Genomic DNA, 17,748 nt, shown 5'->3' on the forward strand with positions numbered 1-17,748 from the left:
TGGCAGAATCATTGAATAATTAGGATTGCCCGAATCCTGAAAATGCTCAAAAGTAGAAGCTATAAATTCACATTTGATGATGCACAGTGAAGGAAGCTTTGTCCATTGGTGTATTGTCAAAATAATGGCTACCAACAAAGTAATGAAATCTCAGAATGCAATCTATTTTTGATAATGGTTATAACATCTCCATCTTTATTCTCTATTACTTTTATTCCATCTCTTTACACCTCGCGTGATCGATTGGAACTTTCAAAAATGAAACATGTCCCATCAGAAAGTCAGCAGTATATCAATCTATCTGAAAATAGATTCCAGAGGGAAACATATTACATTGCCTATAAATCCATGTTAGTGACTTAAGAAAGACTGACATAGGATGCTTGTACTAAATTTTAAAGTTGATAACCCTCTGTTATAAGTAGAAGAATGATCAATTAATCCAAACAAACCTACTGATTTATAAGATAAATCATTATTTCATTTTTTCAGTAGTTAAACTCAGTATTGTAGTACCTTGGCAGTGAAATGAATTCTGAGTATTTTGCTGATGCTATTGTTGCCCAAATTTCACAGGAACAGAGCACATGTTGTCAGCTGGACTTTTTAAATTTCATAACGACATTGAAGGAGGCTATTCAGCCCATCAAGTCTAGCCCCGTGTGCAAAGAATTCCCATAACTCCCATTGCCCCACTTCTTCCCCTGTAACCTATTTCCTTGAATATTCTCATTGACATAGCAGTGATTCTGTTGCCACTCCCCTATGCTAGGGACATTTTACAGTAGGCACTTAACCTGACAATCAGAATATCTTTGGGATGTGGGAAGAAACTACTGAGGAAAATCCACATGGTCACCAAGAGAACATACAAATTCTACGCAGAAAGTAGTGAAGGTCAAAGTCATTCCTGGGTCACAAGAGATCTGAGACAGGTGTACTACCTGCAGCATTACCTGCTCTCTCATGGTAAGATTTTCTTCTTTTTTTTGTTTGACAATTTACTGGAACTGTCACGGTGAAGGTCACAATGTATCTGGACATAAGTGATGACAGAGCAACTACTTAAAAATGAAGAACTGTGGTTTACTGTGCAAACAACGGAAAGACAGTGGAAATTAGAGTGGATTCATTCAATGTCCAATCAGATACCGAAAGAGAAATGAAGGCGATAAATGATTGGAATAAAAAAGAGACTGAAAATTAATGAATTTATCTGGCTTCAATGGAAATAAATTTAGCTAAACATTCCTTCACTACTGAATCATGTGTTTACTGTATGTGATCAAGGAGGAACTTCAACCCTATTAATTTGCAACTTTGCATTTTAAAATTTTCAGCATCATTTGCAATTGCTAATTTCCAGTGCAGACACTAAATAAAACTTACCAGAGTTAAGGATAATTCAATGTGGAATAACCTACCTTAACTTTAGAACCTAGAACGTAGAACAGCACAGGAACAGGCCCTTTGGCCCATGGTGTTCTGCCAAACTAATTAAACCAGTAATTTATTGCCTAATTGAACTAATCCCTTCTGCATAAACAATGTCCATATCCTTCCAGTCTCTGCACATTCATCTGCCAACCTAAGAGCCTCTTAAAAGCTTCTATCATATTTATCTCCACTACAACCACTAAAAATTTCCGTGATGAGTTTAATTTGTGTCTACCAAGTACTTCAGGCAACTTCACAATGAATGTAATTCAGACTACAGTGTGATGCTCTTTCTTGCAAAGAGATGCAACGTGGATATCTATCCTTAACTGTGTATCCATCCCTTGTCTGAAGCTACTGCACTATTAATGGATAAACAATGGACAAATAATGGAGCTGGGTGTTGGGAACTGAAATGTTGGTAACCTCACCATAAAAAGACATGGTGTATGTCTTAATATGCTGACATGCTTTATAGTGTATTGGTTTATTTGAGGTGAACAGAATTTCTAATTATTTGAAAAGGAAAGAAATAGTTTATATTTCATAAATTTGATGAATACCTTTACAGAGATAGCAGAATTTCAGTCCTTAATTAGCGGGGTGTAAAACGATCTACAATGTCCAGTAGAGTAAACTAGATTCCAGACAGTGAAGAGGACTTTACCACATGGAGCTCAGTCCCTCGCCACCCACTATTTCAAATACTAAAACAGGAGAATAGACCCCAAAGCCACTGAGGGTGTCGTCCAATTTTATTTTTCTGATGAGCATACCTGGCACAGACCTACCCCTGGAAGGCTCTGAGACAGGAAAAACAGATGTATTGCTGCCTGGAGAACTGCAGCTATGTGCCAGACCACTATCCTCAGAAAACAGCAGCCTAAAGACCTTCACAACTCAAGGTTAGCAGCAAATACCAAAACAAAGCTCCATTTCACTTGCAGACCTCCATTAAAACCAACCAATTTCTCTGATATATGGAAGTTCTGTAGCAGGACCCCACAAATGTAAACAACCTGAATATCAAAATAACTGCAAACACTGCAAGACTGGAATAAAAGCAGAAAACACTGGAAATACTCAGCAGGTCGGGCAGCTCATTCCCAGTTATGAGATAGAATCATCAACCTGAAATCTTAGCTCTGTCTCCTTTTCTATTGATACTGCTCGATATGCTGTGGGTTTTCAGCAATTTCTGATCTCATTATGAGTAACCTGTAAGCATGTCTAATTAAAATAACAGAAAATGCTGGAAACACTCAGCAGGTCAGACAGCAATTGTGAAAACAGGAACAGAATTAACTTCTCAGAGCTGGAAGAAAGTTGCCTGACCTGCCGAGTTTAGAAGAATAAGAGGGAACTTTATAGAAACATATCAAATCCCGAGGGATCTTGACAGTTGGATAGGGAGAGGATGTCTTCCCTTGTGGAAACAAACACTATAACTAGGGTCACTATATAAAAATAAGGGTTCTCCCATTTACATGAGATGATTTCTTTTTCTTTTTCTTGAAAGGTTGTTAGTCTTCAGAACTCTTTTACTTAAAGGTCATGGAAGCAGGGACTTTGAATATTTTCAAGGCAGAGATAGCTAGATCCTTGATGAGCAAAGGAGTGAAGTTCCTGGGGGTGTGCAGGAGTGGGGAACTAACATTACAATCAATTCTTTCATGTTCTCATTGCATCATGGATCTGTCTCAAAGAACTGAATGACCTACTTTTGCTCCTAATTTGTACATTTGTTATATACTGTACCATATTTCCTCTCAATGTCTGACAGTGAATCTGAGAATGATCAGTTCCTGACACCTGCTCTAAAATTCTGTGGATTTAAAACTCATTCATGGTTGAATGAAGAAAATAAGACTGATTTTGATAAATGTTACCAAGTGGATTATTTTGGTTCCAGGCTACATTTGTGCGATATATTTGATAAAGACGACTTGCCTTATGGCCATGTGGAATGACCCCATTTATTAAGGATGCCCAGTATATCAGTATAGTACTAATAATCTGACAAGTTTCAGCAAATGATGATATGGATGCATGGCTTGGAAGACTTGGAAGGACGCTCGGTCATTAGTTCTTGTCCCAATTTATTAACTGGCTTGAAGTATCAAGGGCAAGTCCTGAACTTTATTTGAAACTAATGTTGAAACTGTCGTGTTCACCTTAAGAAACAATCACCTATTTTGTGTGTAAAATGTTCCTTTCAGTGGCACAGTAGATGGGGTTATATGGAATAATATCCTGACTCATACAACAAGCAACAAGAACAGGGATTTCAGACAGTGCAGACAGTTAGGGTCTGGTATGGGTGATGGGGACAGGCAGACTGACACCAGGGCATGGATGTTCATCATTGGGAATTTGGGCCATAGGGCCCAATTCTCTGCTGAATGTCTATGATCTGCTCCCTGTGAAGAAGGAGGACATGTCTGGAAAATAGCAACCTTGAAGGTTCCAATCATTGCCTCACTACTGAAATTGCCAACAGCAGCTCAATAGAAACAGACTGCTGAATTCATACTAATGCAGTTAAACTAGAATATGAAGAACAGGGATATCCTAAACTAAAGGGGCCATTCCACATGACTATGAAGTGTTTTATTGTCATCAAATATATCACACTGATGTAGCTTGCAACCAAAGTAAGACACTGGGTAATTTTTAGCAAAATCAGTTTTCTTTTCTTCACTCAACCATGATTGAATTTTGAAGTGGCTTCTATGTATCATGTGTACATTTCACTAAGCTACAACTTCCCCAGAACTTTGAGCTACACAGAGGAATTTCAAGCAAAGTTTTTCTTCTATAAAACACAAAATGTCACTTTAACTTTGGCATATCCTGGCCAAGAATTCATTTGCACTATGCTGGTAAATATAGGCCTAAAGTGTAAATACCAAATGATGGGCTGCAGACCAATGAACTGTAGACACCTTCTGCTGTCCCTTATATCTCTGAAATTAGCTTTGGTATTGACTTGCATGTGAATGTTCATTCGGATGGGGGTTGGTGGGATGGGGATTTGTAATTAAGAAGAAGGGAACAATTGGGGTGCAAGGTTTGATGGATAGTGATGGTGAGTTGGTGGTGAATTTGGCACAGTAGGGGACTGGGACTTCAGAATGAGTTTGATCGATTTAGCAGATGCCCCAAGAGCTCTTCATACCTATTCGGGTAAACAAAAGACTTCCTGCTCATTCTGGAAACTCAAGCGACAATTTTAAACCACTTTAAATTACACTATTTTTTGACAGGAATCACATTTTTTTTAGTTTTACTGGAGCTTTGCTGTGGTAACAGCTCTAGTAAAACTAAAAAATGATGTCATCCCTGTCAAAAAATACTATAATTTAAATGATGATGGCATTGATGATGGCATTAAGTTACTCAAAGTTTGTGATGATAATGGAGGTTTTACTTTGATTAGCTTATAGTCTCAGTAATTATGGAATTGGACTATTTTATTTACACCGATACTTCTATGTGGTTTTGACATTGCTATATGACTTGACATATGATGTGAGCTCCCTCATTCACTTGTGCAGCTCCTGAGTTGTATTTGCCAAATCCTCAATTGACTCATTAGTACAGCTCCATCCAATAAAATAATAACAGAAAAAATGTTTTCAGAATTGATCACAGTCCTGAATTGGTCTCATTTGACACATAATTTTTTTTATATATGGCCAGATCTAAAATCCTATTTTTCAGAGCTTTATACCAATTAGATTTTTTTTGCTTTTTTGAGAGAGACAATGAGAGTTTTTGGAATATTTTAACAGTTTTTACGGCACCAGAATCTGTCAAATTGAGAGGTGAAATCTTTCCATATCTATATTTTCTTAAACTTTCTATAATTAGTGTGTCCATATAATGGTCTAAAAGCCTGAAATATCATTTTTCATAACATCAGTGATAAGAGGTGCTTAGAAAAGGAAAATGGTATGCGTCCCAAGCTCTCCTCAGTTCTGACTGTTTACACTAATTTTAATTTGTTTTATAAAAATTTTTACATTATGTTAATAGTCTTCAGGAAATTTGGATATTGGCAAAATTATCATATATCAGTTTTGCCAAATGTTCAGCAAATGTGTGATCTAGGAAGTTCAGGGTAAACATCTCAAATACATTGACTCATCCAAAACGCAGCTTGAATACAGTTTCTGTGATCCATGCCAATATTTGATGCATTTGTTGAAAATTTCAATATTTCAAATGTATTTATAATATTTTTCATATAAATGAATCTGTCACATTAGTAAATAGAAATATTAAACAACTACCAGGTGCAGGAAAGCCTGAAGCTATTTTCAAATCAATTTACTTCTCTTTTGCTGATGCTTACTTGTTATAGATAGGCATAAATACAGAAAATAATTCTATTTTAATTAAAACTCTCTCTTTCATATAACAGAGCATTTCCCATTTTAAATAATAGGATGCATATTAATACATAAATATATCATTGATTTAATCACTGAAGAAGCACATCCAAATGTACAGCCATTATGGACTGTGTTGAAGTTTTTTCAAAGACCTTATTGTTCTAATATAATAATGATCGTGCACATAACTGCATTACTGCAGTTGTTAAATATTTCATTTTTATTCATGCATTGTTCAAAAAGCATGAGGGTTATATCTGCACATAATTCTTTGGCATAATTTTATTTTGTATTTTCTCTTCAAAGAGCTTTTTCAGCTGTCAGAATTATGGATTCGGGGAAAAATATTACTTAAGATTTCTTGATTAGAACTTTTTCACTGCCAGTGGGAATCATTTATGCTGTTTCTCTGATATCCTTGTGTTATAACTTCTGTTAATTATTACATAGAAGTCTTATCAAAAATAAACTGTCTATGGAAGGTTTCCAATGTAAACTGCTGTTTGACACACATTACCTGCAGTTTACCACCATTCCTAGTGGCGTAGAGTTCTCCAATCATACTCCTGAACATCTTAGGATATTAGATCAAATGTTTGCTGTCCAATTCAGTTTTGAGCTCATATATTTGCTTTTCTATTTATTATTTTAGCCTCAATTTGCTTTGAAATTTGGTGTATTATCAGGACACGGAGCTCTGAGAGGAATCAATCAATGAGGGAAAATAATGATGGGGGCTGTTTTCCAGCTCTTTTATCTAATACCCTACTGATGTAAGCATGCAAACTTCCTCTGCATGACCCTTCCATAATGTTGCAAATGTAAGCAGATTGGTAATATTGAGAAGCTATCACTCAGTACAATCCCCATCATTACTGATCTGACTGAGATGATTGAGATTGACATAATGGCAGGCTGTTCACTTGCCAAGACTAATGGAATTTGTTGGAACTATTTTATTTAAGGCAGAGCCTAGAGCAGATTTTCATGAAGCCAACTTAGGTCAAACTGGAAGGGTCTTGGCCCAAAATGTCGACTGTTCATTTCGCTTCATAGATGCTGCCTGACCCGTTGAGTTCCTTCAGCATTTTGTGTGTGTTGCTCCAGATTTCCAGCATCTGCAGTCTCTCTTGTGTCTGCATTTTTTTCAATATTTATTTTTTTGAGACCCACTGAGTTGGTCCTTCATACTCCAATAGTGAGGGACTCATTAATCCAAGTTATCCTTTGGAAATGTCTTTTTGTGCAATGTTGACAGAAGGGAAAGAGGGAACCTGAAGTGACACTGTCTCTCTGAATGGGTCACGTGAATTTCTCTCTTAAAAGGACCGAATGGTATGTTAAACTTTGGCCAATCTTTAAAGAACCAGCTGTCCTTAGTAAAACTCAGTTCACACTCCCACCTATGATCTTCCTTCACTATTTATTCATTCATAGCTTGTGGAGGTCTCTCATCGTGGCAGAATTTGCTGTCCATCCCAAATTGATAAAATTATAGTTTTTCACAGCTCATATAGAAGCTATTTGGCCTATAGCACCTTTAAAAGCCCCAAATAATTTGTCCTTTTGCTTTGGCCTATTCCAAAGGCCCTGGATTTTTTTTTCTTTCCACAGATTAAACAGTTTATTCCAGATTGTAAATCACTGTATCATTTTTTCCCCTCAAGTTGCTTCTGTTTCATTCATCAATTGCATTAAATCTGTGCCCTTAGATTCATAACCTGCTTCTAGATGCACCTCCTTAGTTTACTTCATTAAAAGCCAAGTCAGGGTTTGCCTATCAAATGTCCATGAAAGTTTTGAAAAGTAAAACATTTCAGATGCTTCAAATCTGAAATAGAAACAGAAAATGCCCAGCAACCCAGAAGGCCAGGCAGAATCTGCTGAGAAAGAACCAGCCAACATTTCTGATTGTGATCCTTCGGTACTGATGAAGGGCCATCAAGCTAAGGTGTTGGTGGCTTCCCTCTCAGTGGAGGCTGCCTGGCCTGCAATGTGTTTCATCTTTCTTTTCTGTTTTTATTCCACTTAAACTTCCCTGTAGGAAGAAAGGCAAGAACCGTTCAAATCTCTCAGGCTCATCTTCTAACTGAGGTCCTGTATGTTTGTACCACTCTAGTTCCCACAGGCACATGTTCACGCCATCACAAAATTCACTGGCATTTTGGCCACCTTGGCTAACAGTCTTTGGGCATTTCGTTGCCAGGAACTGATCTCTGACGTCTCAGCTCTTGGATTCTTACTCTTGTGAACTGCTAAGTCATAGGACTGAACCCATCAAGAACTAATAAAGAAGGAACTGTGTGCATTAATGTCTGACTGTTGTGCGCACAGCATTCTGTTGACATCATCCATAAAGATTGTAGTTTTGAGTTCATAGGCCTCTGGTTAACCATAATGTTAAACTGGAAAGAGTGCAGAAAAGATTTACAAGGATGTTGCCAGGACTAGAGGGCCTGAGTTATAGGGAGAGGTAAGCCAGGATAGGTCTTTATTCCTTGGAGCATAGAAATTGAGGGGGGCACCTTACAGAGGTTTATAAAATCATAAGGGCCATAGATAAGGTGGATGGTGGCAGTGTTTTCCCCAGGGTAGGGGAGTCCAAAACTATGGGGCATAGATAGGGGTAAGTTTTTTTTTACACAGAGAGAATAGTGGGTGTGTGGAAAGCACTGCCAGCAGAGGTTGTGGGGGCAGATACATGAGGGACATTTAAGAGACTCTTAGATAGTCACATGAATGATTGAGAAATGGAGGGGTATGTGGGAGGGAAGAGTGAGATAGATATTGGAGCAGGATAAAATGTCGGCACAACATGGTGGGCTGAAGGGCCTGTACTGTGCTGTAATGTTCTATGTTCTATTTAGGGTGAGAGGGGAACGATATAAAATGGACTTGAGGGGCAACATTTTCACACAGAGGGTGGTGAGTATATGGAATGAGCTGCCAGAGGAAGTGGTTGAGGCAGCTACAATTGTATCACTTATGAATCACTTGGAGGGTACATGCAGGGGTGGGGCTTAAAGGGATATGGGCTGAACACAGGAAATTGGGACTAGATGGATGGGCACCATGGTCAGCATAGACTCGTCGGGCCAAGGGGTCTGTATCCTTGCTGTATTACTACATGACATTACTGCATGTATTACTACATGCTTCTGATAGTTCCCCTGTCTCTGTAAACAGAATCTGCAAGTGTCAGGACAAAGCCTATCAACACCAGGCTGATGCTGTCAAGGGGAGCAGACTCTGGATAGATAGAACTTTGTGTAAAGTTTCATACTATACAGAGATTCTCAATGGAAGGAAATGTTGAGATGCAACTTTAACTTTTTGGTTTATAGTTTAAAGAGAGAGGTCTGCCATCAATTTTTATGAATCATCTCTGGTAATAATTGTATATTTTCATATTGTTGTGGGGAATTCACATTTTAACATTTGAGATGAACTTCCTCCTGATTTTACTTCATCATAAAAACAATTCTAATGGACTCCTGCAAGTTTAGTTTTCCCTGTTGATTGCTAAAATACTGGAAGGGCTCATAAATGTATAGATTCTCTAAAGGGTAAAAAATCAGATAAGAAGAATTATCTCTTTATTTTTTTGTTCAAACTAAGATATGAAAGTAAATTCAAAGTGCATTGTTCAGTGGCTGCAAGGGATTCCATTTCATGCTTTAGCTCAGTGACATTTACACTAAAAAATGTCATGTTGTTTGAGAAATCTTGACAGCGGCATTTGAGTCCCCTTTCAAATCAGGTCATGACTTGCGTATAGACCTTTGATGAAGACGTTCCATGGAAATTTTAGAAACAGCATGTCTGGATGACAGATTATATGGCTGATTGACATTGTCAGCACATTTTATAAACTTGTAGGGACCAAAAAGACAAATTTATTCATATAGAAGCTGTATAACTGATCAAATATTAAAATAATAGTACCATTAACCAGTCTCTGGGTTGCTTTGCATATTTTCAATACTTTGTATCTCTAGCTATATTACTACATTTTACCTCAATATGCAACCTGTCATAAATTATTTGCTAATAAGTGTTAACTGTACATCTTGTTGTATAATACATTTAATCTGATCCTTTCTTATCTGTTTACTATTTCTTATTCCCAGTGCAAACTTCATTTTTTTATCTGGAAAGGTTCACTATACCACTATATCTGGTTGTTGTTCCTGATCATAAGATATGGCTGAGCAGGAACTGAGATATTTTATGACCATTGGTATCTCTTGATTTGTTATAGAAGTGCACCATCTGCTTATTTTCATTGGGCTTTGTTTCCATGCAAAAGGTTAACAAAATGTGTATCATCTTGGTTACTAAGACAGACCAGTTCAAACAATCAGCGAATCATTGAAATTTAAATTGGTTTATTATTGTCACACGTACCAAGAAACAGTGAAAAACTTTGTCTTGCATCCCATCCAGAAATTTCAAACAAAAGTACTCTGAGGTAGTACAAAGGGAAAGCAGAAACAGAATGCAGAATATAGTGTTACAGTTACAGAAAGTGCAATGCAGGTAGATAATAAGGTGCAAGGGCCATGACGAGGTAGATTGTGAGATCAAGAATTCATCTTTATCATACAAGAGATCCTTTCAAGAGTCTTATAACAGCAGTTTAGATGCTGCCCTTGAGCCTGGTGGTATGTGTTCTCAAGCTTTTACTATCTGCTGCCCGATGCAAGGGGGTGGAAGAGGGACTGTCCAGGATGGGAGAGGTCTTTGATTATGCTGGCTTGCTTTTTCAAGGCAGCGAAAAGTGTAGACATGGAGGGGAGGCTGATTTTCATGATGGACTGAGCTGCGTCCACAACTCTCTAATTTCTTACAGTCTTGGGCAGATCAGTTGCCATACCAAGCTGTGATGCATTCAGAGAGGATTCTTTCAATGGTGCATCTACAAAATAATTGGTGAGGGTCAACAGGGACGTACTGAATTTCCTTAGCCCTTCTGAAGAAGTAGAGGGTTATGTGGTTCCATGTGGGTTGGACTAGGACAAGCAATTGGTGGATTTTTACATGTAGGAAACTTGAAGCTCTCAACCACCTCCACCTCAGCACCATTGATACATGCAAGGGTATGTGCTTCACCCTGCTTCCTGAAGTCAATGACCAGCTTTTTTGTTTTGTTGACATTGAGGGAAAGGTTGTTGTCTTGACACCATGCCACTAGACTCTCTATCTCTTTCCTGAACTCTGCTCGCTTTTATTTGAGATCCAGCCCATTATGGTGGTGTCACCTGCAAACTTCTAGATGAAGTTAGAGCAGAATTAGGCCACACAATTGTGAGTGTATAGGGAGTTAAAGTACGGCCTTGCGGGGCACCAGTGTTGAGGGGTGATTGTGGTATAGGTGTTGCTGTCTGTCCTTACTGATTGTGGTCTATTGGTCAGTAAGTTAAGGATCCAGTTGCAAAGGGAGGTGCCGAGTCCTAGATCTTAGTGCTAGTCTTAGGTCTAAGATTTTGGAGATGAGTTCGTTTGCAATTATGATATTGATGGCAGAGCTGTAGTCAATAAATAGGAGTCTGACATAAATATCTTTGTTATCTAGATGTTCCAGAGATGATTGTAGGGGTCAGGGAGATGGGGTCCTCCTGTAGAACTGTTCCAGCAGTAAGCGAATTGCAATGAGTCAAGGTCGCCAGGGATGCTGAAGCTGATGTGTGCCAGTGACCAGCCTCTTCGAAGCACTTCATGATGGTGGATGTAAGATATAAAGATGTGCACATATCCCAGGAGTGCTACTTTAGTTTTGAACTTACTAACTTACAGAGGGATGTAGTCTATTTTGCAAATGACTATGGCTGTGTGATGGCTTTGCACATTTATAATGGATATATATTTTGATTTCCTTCCTTTTGGTCAAACTTCAAAGCAACATGCGGAAAATTTCCAATAACCTATTCCAAGCTTAGTTCTTCTGATACTTCAGGAGGGAGCTGGGATTTAAGTTAATAAATCATGTACAAAGTTTCAGTTAAGTGTTCCTAATCCTGGACCTATTTTTACCAGAAGTATTAGTTCATATAAAATGCAAAAGTTGAAATTCCATAGTTGGGTAGGGTTTCATTTTGGGAAAATTACTTCCAAACTAGGCATGAAAATTGCACAAATTGGGATGCGATTAAGGTCCCCACTAAAATAATGTACATAAACACATGTATTAGAATCAGCAGAATTCAGGCAACAGAATATAACAAACCACTACATATTATTATTTGTGTGTGGTAACCCACTGCAATATTATTAATAGAGCTGAAAATGGAATTTCATCAAACTGTGAACCAATTCTACAAGTGAACAAATTTAAAATCACTGAAATGAAAGAAAAGTTGTATCGTTTTCATTGATGTAATGTCAGTTTCATAATGATTAAATTATATATGAAAAAAGCATTTCAAAGCATGCTGTGTGTTCTTAGTAAAATGAGAAAAAACTTGAAAATATCTGTACAGGGCTCTGGTTTAGGTGAATTTGGATCTTGTACCAGCATAGACATATGTTGTTTGGCCTAACTCACATTGATCTTTCACACTGGTTTGGCCCATCAGTATTGGACAAACCAGTGTGAAAGATCAGTGTGAGTTTAAGGATTTGTAAACTCTGCAATGGTGTTTTTGTTTACTTCCTTAATGCTTTATAACAGGATTCACAACAGATCAAATTCCAAAACAAACACAGATCAAGCAAGGCTGTTTCATCATGCCAACCCTTTTTTAAATACTTCCCTCAACAGTATTGTACCTTACTTCCAACAAGCTTGCTATTGTACTGGAGTTAATCCAACGGAAAGTGCTTTGACCTCTGTCATTTCCACTCCAGATTCAAGATCAGTTCAACTTCAGTCATTAAACTGCATTACAAAGATTACACAAATATATGCATACAGTTGGAGTCTGAGCTCCAAGTTACTGTTGACTTCTTCATTGATGCTTATGAGAGAATGAATTTTACACTATAAACCATCTGCAAAACAAAAGCCCTCCACCAACCTGCTCCACTACACAACTCTGCCCCTGAAAATACAGATTCATATTCAACAACCACATCGCAGTGAAGGTAGCCAGCAATGACAAAATTTACCACCACCTCCAATGCATCAGCGCAGCCCTTGCTATCAAAGGAAAAACACTGCTGAAAATTCAATACCTCAAACAAGGTAGAAGTGGTGCAGCTAGTAGAATCACTACTTCACAATTCCAAAGATTGGGTTCAATCCTAACCTTGGGTGCTGTCTGGGTGGAGTTTGCACATTTGATACATGGTTAGGAAAGATTTAGAAGGATATGGGCCAAACATGGGCAAATGGGACTAGCTTAGATGCCCACCTCGGTTGGAAATGGACGAGTTGAACCTTACGTGCCTGTTTCCATGCTATATTATTCTATGACTCTGTTCTCCCTAGACCATGTGCAATTTCCTCTGGCGCTACAGCTTCCTCTCACATCACAAGATGTGTGGTAGGTTGGTTGGTTGGTTGGCCACTGTAAATTGCCACTAGAATGTAGGGTGAGTGGTAGAATCTGAAAATCACTGATGAGAATGTGGGGAGAATAATAAAGTAGGATTAATGTAGAATTTGTGTAAGTGAGTAGTTGATGGTTGGAGTGGAACGATGGGCAGGAAGGGATGTTTCTGTGCTTTATGTCTCCTTGACTCTAACACTCAACAATCTACCAGGCAACAGTGATCCCTGCCCTCCTTGATGCTTCAGAGCCCTGGACTATCTACAGCAGGCAACATAAAGCAATGGAGGTAGATACCATCAATCCTGACTCTGTAAAATCCTCCATCTTTGCTGCAGGATAAGCTGACAAACACCAGTGTCCTCTCACAAGGCAACATGCCGAGCATCAAGGCTCTAATCTCATCCAGGCAACTCCAATGGACCAACCAGATCACTCACATGCCCAAACCCAGCCTATTGAAACAGGTGTTCTATTGAAATCTCTGTCATGACAAGAGATTACTTAGATGATGGGGGAAACAATTCAAGAATGCCCTCAAAGTCTGCTTGAAAGAAAAATAGTATCTACTTCAACTCATGAGATTCCCTGGCCCATGAGAGATCAAACTGGAGAAGGATCTTCAGGATGGCATTGGGAAGCTTTGAGTGCTTTAATCTGGATCACACGAAAACCCAGTAAAAATACTGAATGCCCCATGTTACCCAGTCATCTGCCCTACCAAACACCTCCTGCCCCATCTTAGTAGTCTGGGGATGCCTTTTATAAATATCTTAGGGACCAAGCAAAACTTTGTTTAATGTCTTATCTTAAAGACAGAACTTCAGTAAAGTCAGGCCAGGTTATGTGCTGTAGTCTCTGGGATTTGAACTCACAAACCTACCTCACAGATGAGAGGGCTACAACCACAGCATACCTTTTTATATTATCCTCTCACAATCAAGAAGAGATATCTAAGTATACTGTTGTCTTTGCTGGTCCATATTTGATATTGTTAAGAAATACTGCCTTCCACAACTTTTGAGCTAAACACAGCCTGATATACATATTTTCTGTGATTTTTCTTTTTTAAAACTAGGAGACCATGGAGAATATTTAGACTGTGCAGAATATGCAGTTAAATGTTACTCAGGAAAAAATGGATAGGCTCTCTCAACTCAATACTGGGTTACAATACTAATAGTGAAGGTGAAAATGATCTTACATAGCTGGACATGTGGTATCACTAGTAATTGAAAGAAATTTTCTTGGACCCCTTGTTTTTCAGTGAGAACTGAATTTAAACACCCACTCTTAAATTATCAGGAGCTCATGTTCATTTCACTTTTAGCAACAAGGAACATGACTTTTTCTTGGTAAAATACCAAAAATATAATACTTGCTGAAATCAGTATTTCTTTCTTTCCAAAATGAGGGTGAGTAACCTCAATGATTTGTCCATTGCAATGAATACCTCAAAATTGATGACGTGGGGGCATTGAAAATCAGTTTCAGTACGTGGCCTTTATTGTTTCTGAAATAGCCAGATGGAGCCTCAAAGAATGGAAATGATGGAACAATCATCTTCAAGTTGCAGAAAGGACAAAATCAGTCCTCCAGAAAAGTGAAAAATTAAGATTTTCCCTGCAGAAACATAAACAAATGAGCTGTTTCCATAATAATTGGGTCCTAGTTTCTGGAAAGCTGCTGACAGACATTGGAATTTCCACTAAGCATCTGTTGGTAATGAAATCAAATACATAATATACAAATCACAATATGCCATTGTGACTATAATACAATCAATTGAATGAAACAAAACTTTACTTGGAGCAAGAAAGCTTCTGCAGTGACAGAATCATCTCTCTTCTGTGTGTGTGTGTGTGTATGTGTGTACGTGTGTGTAGATACATTGACCAAATTCAGCATCTCCTAATTAGTTTCAAACACTGTTCTCATGACTTTCTGTTACTCTTTTGCCAATGAGAACTTGATGAGGTTTGAGTTTTTAACTGAAACTTTGGAGATAAATAAAAACCTAATACCTGTCATTGGGACCACACTGGTCTTTCATCATTCTGCTACCATGCCCTACTTGAGCCTTAATTTCCTTGAATTAGTCTGTTCTTTCAGCAATTACCAACATTTCTATGTACCATACTATTATGACCTTGTCAACTGTGAAAGATTGAACTCCTTTTCTTTGTTCCTTCCTCTTCCTTTGCAGGAATCTTGCTGTTATTGACAATAATTAAATAGTTTTTTGTGATATTTTTCATATAAGCAGCACTATTATAAAAATGAACAATCCATAAACAGAATAACAAACAAATAGAACATAAGCAAGTTAGAATGAAAAACAAATTAAAAATTGCAAATTACTTTTTATCTGTTATTCCTGTCTATCTTCATTTTCTAAAACAAACTGCATGCATGAATAATAAATAAGTTATCACAGGCTTCAGTATTATATATCTGTAGTTTACTTGCTATTCCTTTCAATTAGTTGATAGTCACTTATCCCCGTTGCAGATCCTGCACACCATGTTCCAAGTTTCTAAAATTAATCCTGTTTAAAATTTTTTGAACAGGAAGCAGCAAACAATCCACTGGAGGATCTCAGCGGGTTGAGCAGCATCTGTGTGGGGTGGGGGTAGGAATTGTTGACATTTCAGATTGAAACCCTGCATCAGGACTGAGCGTGGAGAGGGGAGATTGCCAGTATAAAGGGAAGAGGGGAAGGAGTGACACAGTGGCCAGGAGGTGATTGGTGGACCAAGGATGACGAGCTGATCAAGTCAGGTAGGAGAGGGGTGGAGTTGGGAGACAGAGGCAGGTGGACGATAGATGGAGGCAGAGGGGAGAAAAGAGACAGATGGAGCCAAGTGGGGGGAGAGGAGGGTGATGGTGGAGACAGCTAGGAAGGTGATAAACAAGAATACAAAGGCTACCAGAGTTGAATCCAATAAGGGAGGAAGGTGATAATGGGAACCATTAGGGGAGAGGTGCAGGGCAGAAGGAAGTAGAACCAGATAGTGGGAGGTGGGGGGGGAGTTGGGGTGCAGGTAGAGCTGATGGGTACAGTTCTACTTGTTGCATTTTTATACTAACATAAACACAAGTCCCAAGATGTATCCCACTGTCTTAAATAAAATGGTTGCACAGACAGTGGATGGCTTGGATGCGATATTCAAAAATAGTCCGGAGTTTGGAAAAATCCCAGTGGATTGGAAAACTGCAAAATAATCATTTATATTTAAGATAGGGAGGAGGTAGAAATTAGGAATCTCAGGCCAGTTAGCCGGACATCTGTTACTGGGAAAATGTTGATGTCCACTGTTAAGAAAGTAGGAGCAGAGTTCGAAAATCATAATATAATCACACAGAGGGTATAAGGCTTTATAAAAAGGAAATTGTGTTTGATAAATGTATTAGGGTGTTTGAGGATGTAATATCAGATCAATGCTCTGCAGCCCTATTATATCATCAAGAATAGTGGTGGACAATTAAACAGCTAATGTGAGGAGGAGGCTTCAAGTGCAATATCATTGATACCAGAGCCCAGCATTTGAGAGTTAAAGGCAAGGCTAAAGTATTCCCAACCACGTTCAGCCAGAAGCATCAAAGAGATGATCCACCTCAGCTTCCTCCTGAAATCTACAACAGCCATTTAAATTAAATTTTAAATTTAAATTTTTAAATTTAACTTTTATTTACAGCATGGTAACAGGCCCTTCCGGCCCAACGAGTCCGCGCCGCCCATTTTAAACCCCCAAATTAACCTACCCGTACGTCTTTTGAATGTGGGCGGAAACCGGAGCACCTGGAGGAAACCCACGCAGACACGGGAGAACGTACGAACTCCTTACAGACAGCAACGGGAATCGAACCCTGATCGCTGGCGCTGTAATAACGTCGCGCTAGCCGCTACTCTACCATGCCGCTACTCTTAAGTCACTTTCATTTTCCCCATGTGATATCAGGAAACAACTAAGGGTCCATGATATAGCAAAGGTCACCTGACAACATCCCACTTGGGGTAATGAAGACCTGTGCTTCAGGACTATTTGCATCTCTGGCCAAACTGTTCAAGTTACAATACTACCCATCGATAGGGAAAATTGTTCAGGTATGTCCTGTTCACAAACAACAGGACAAATTTAATCCAGTTAAATACTGCCCAATAATTCCACTCTCAATCATCAGCAAAGTAATGGAAGGTGTTGCAATCATGTTATCAAATGACACTTACACACTAATAACTGTTCATCAATAAAGACAGTTTCCTGGTTTCGGAAAAGTTCTGTACCTGAGAACTGTCCATAAACTGATTTTTTTCTGTAAGTCAGAAGCTAACAATTTCTCCTGTATCACTCTGCATATGCCTCCTATAATTCTTTCATTGAATCACTTCTGTGTTCACCCTAACGCTATCTATAATTAAA

This window comes from Pristis pectinata, chromosome 8 (assembly GCF_009764475.1).
Source record: "Pristis pectinata isolate sPriPec2 chromosome 8, sPriPec2.1.pri, whole genome shotgun sequence".
NCBI lineage: Eukaryota > Metazoa > Chordata > Chondrichthyes > Rhinopristiformes > Pristidae > Pristis > Pristis pectinata.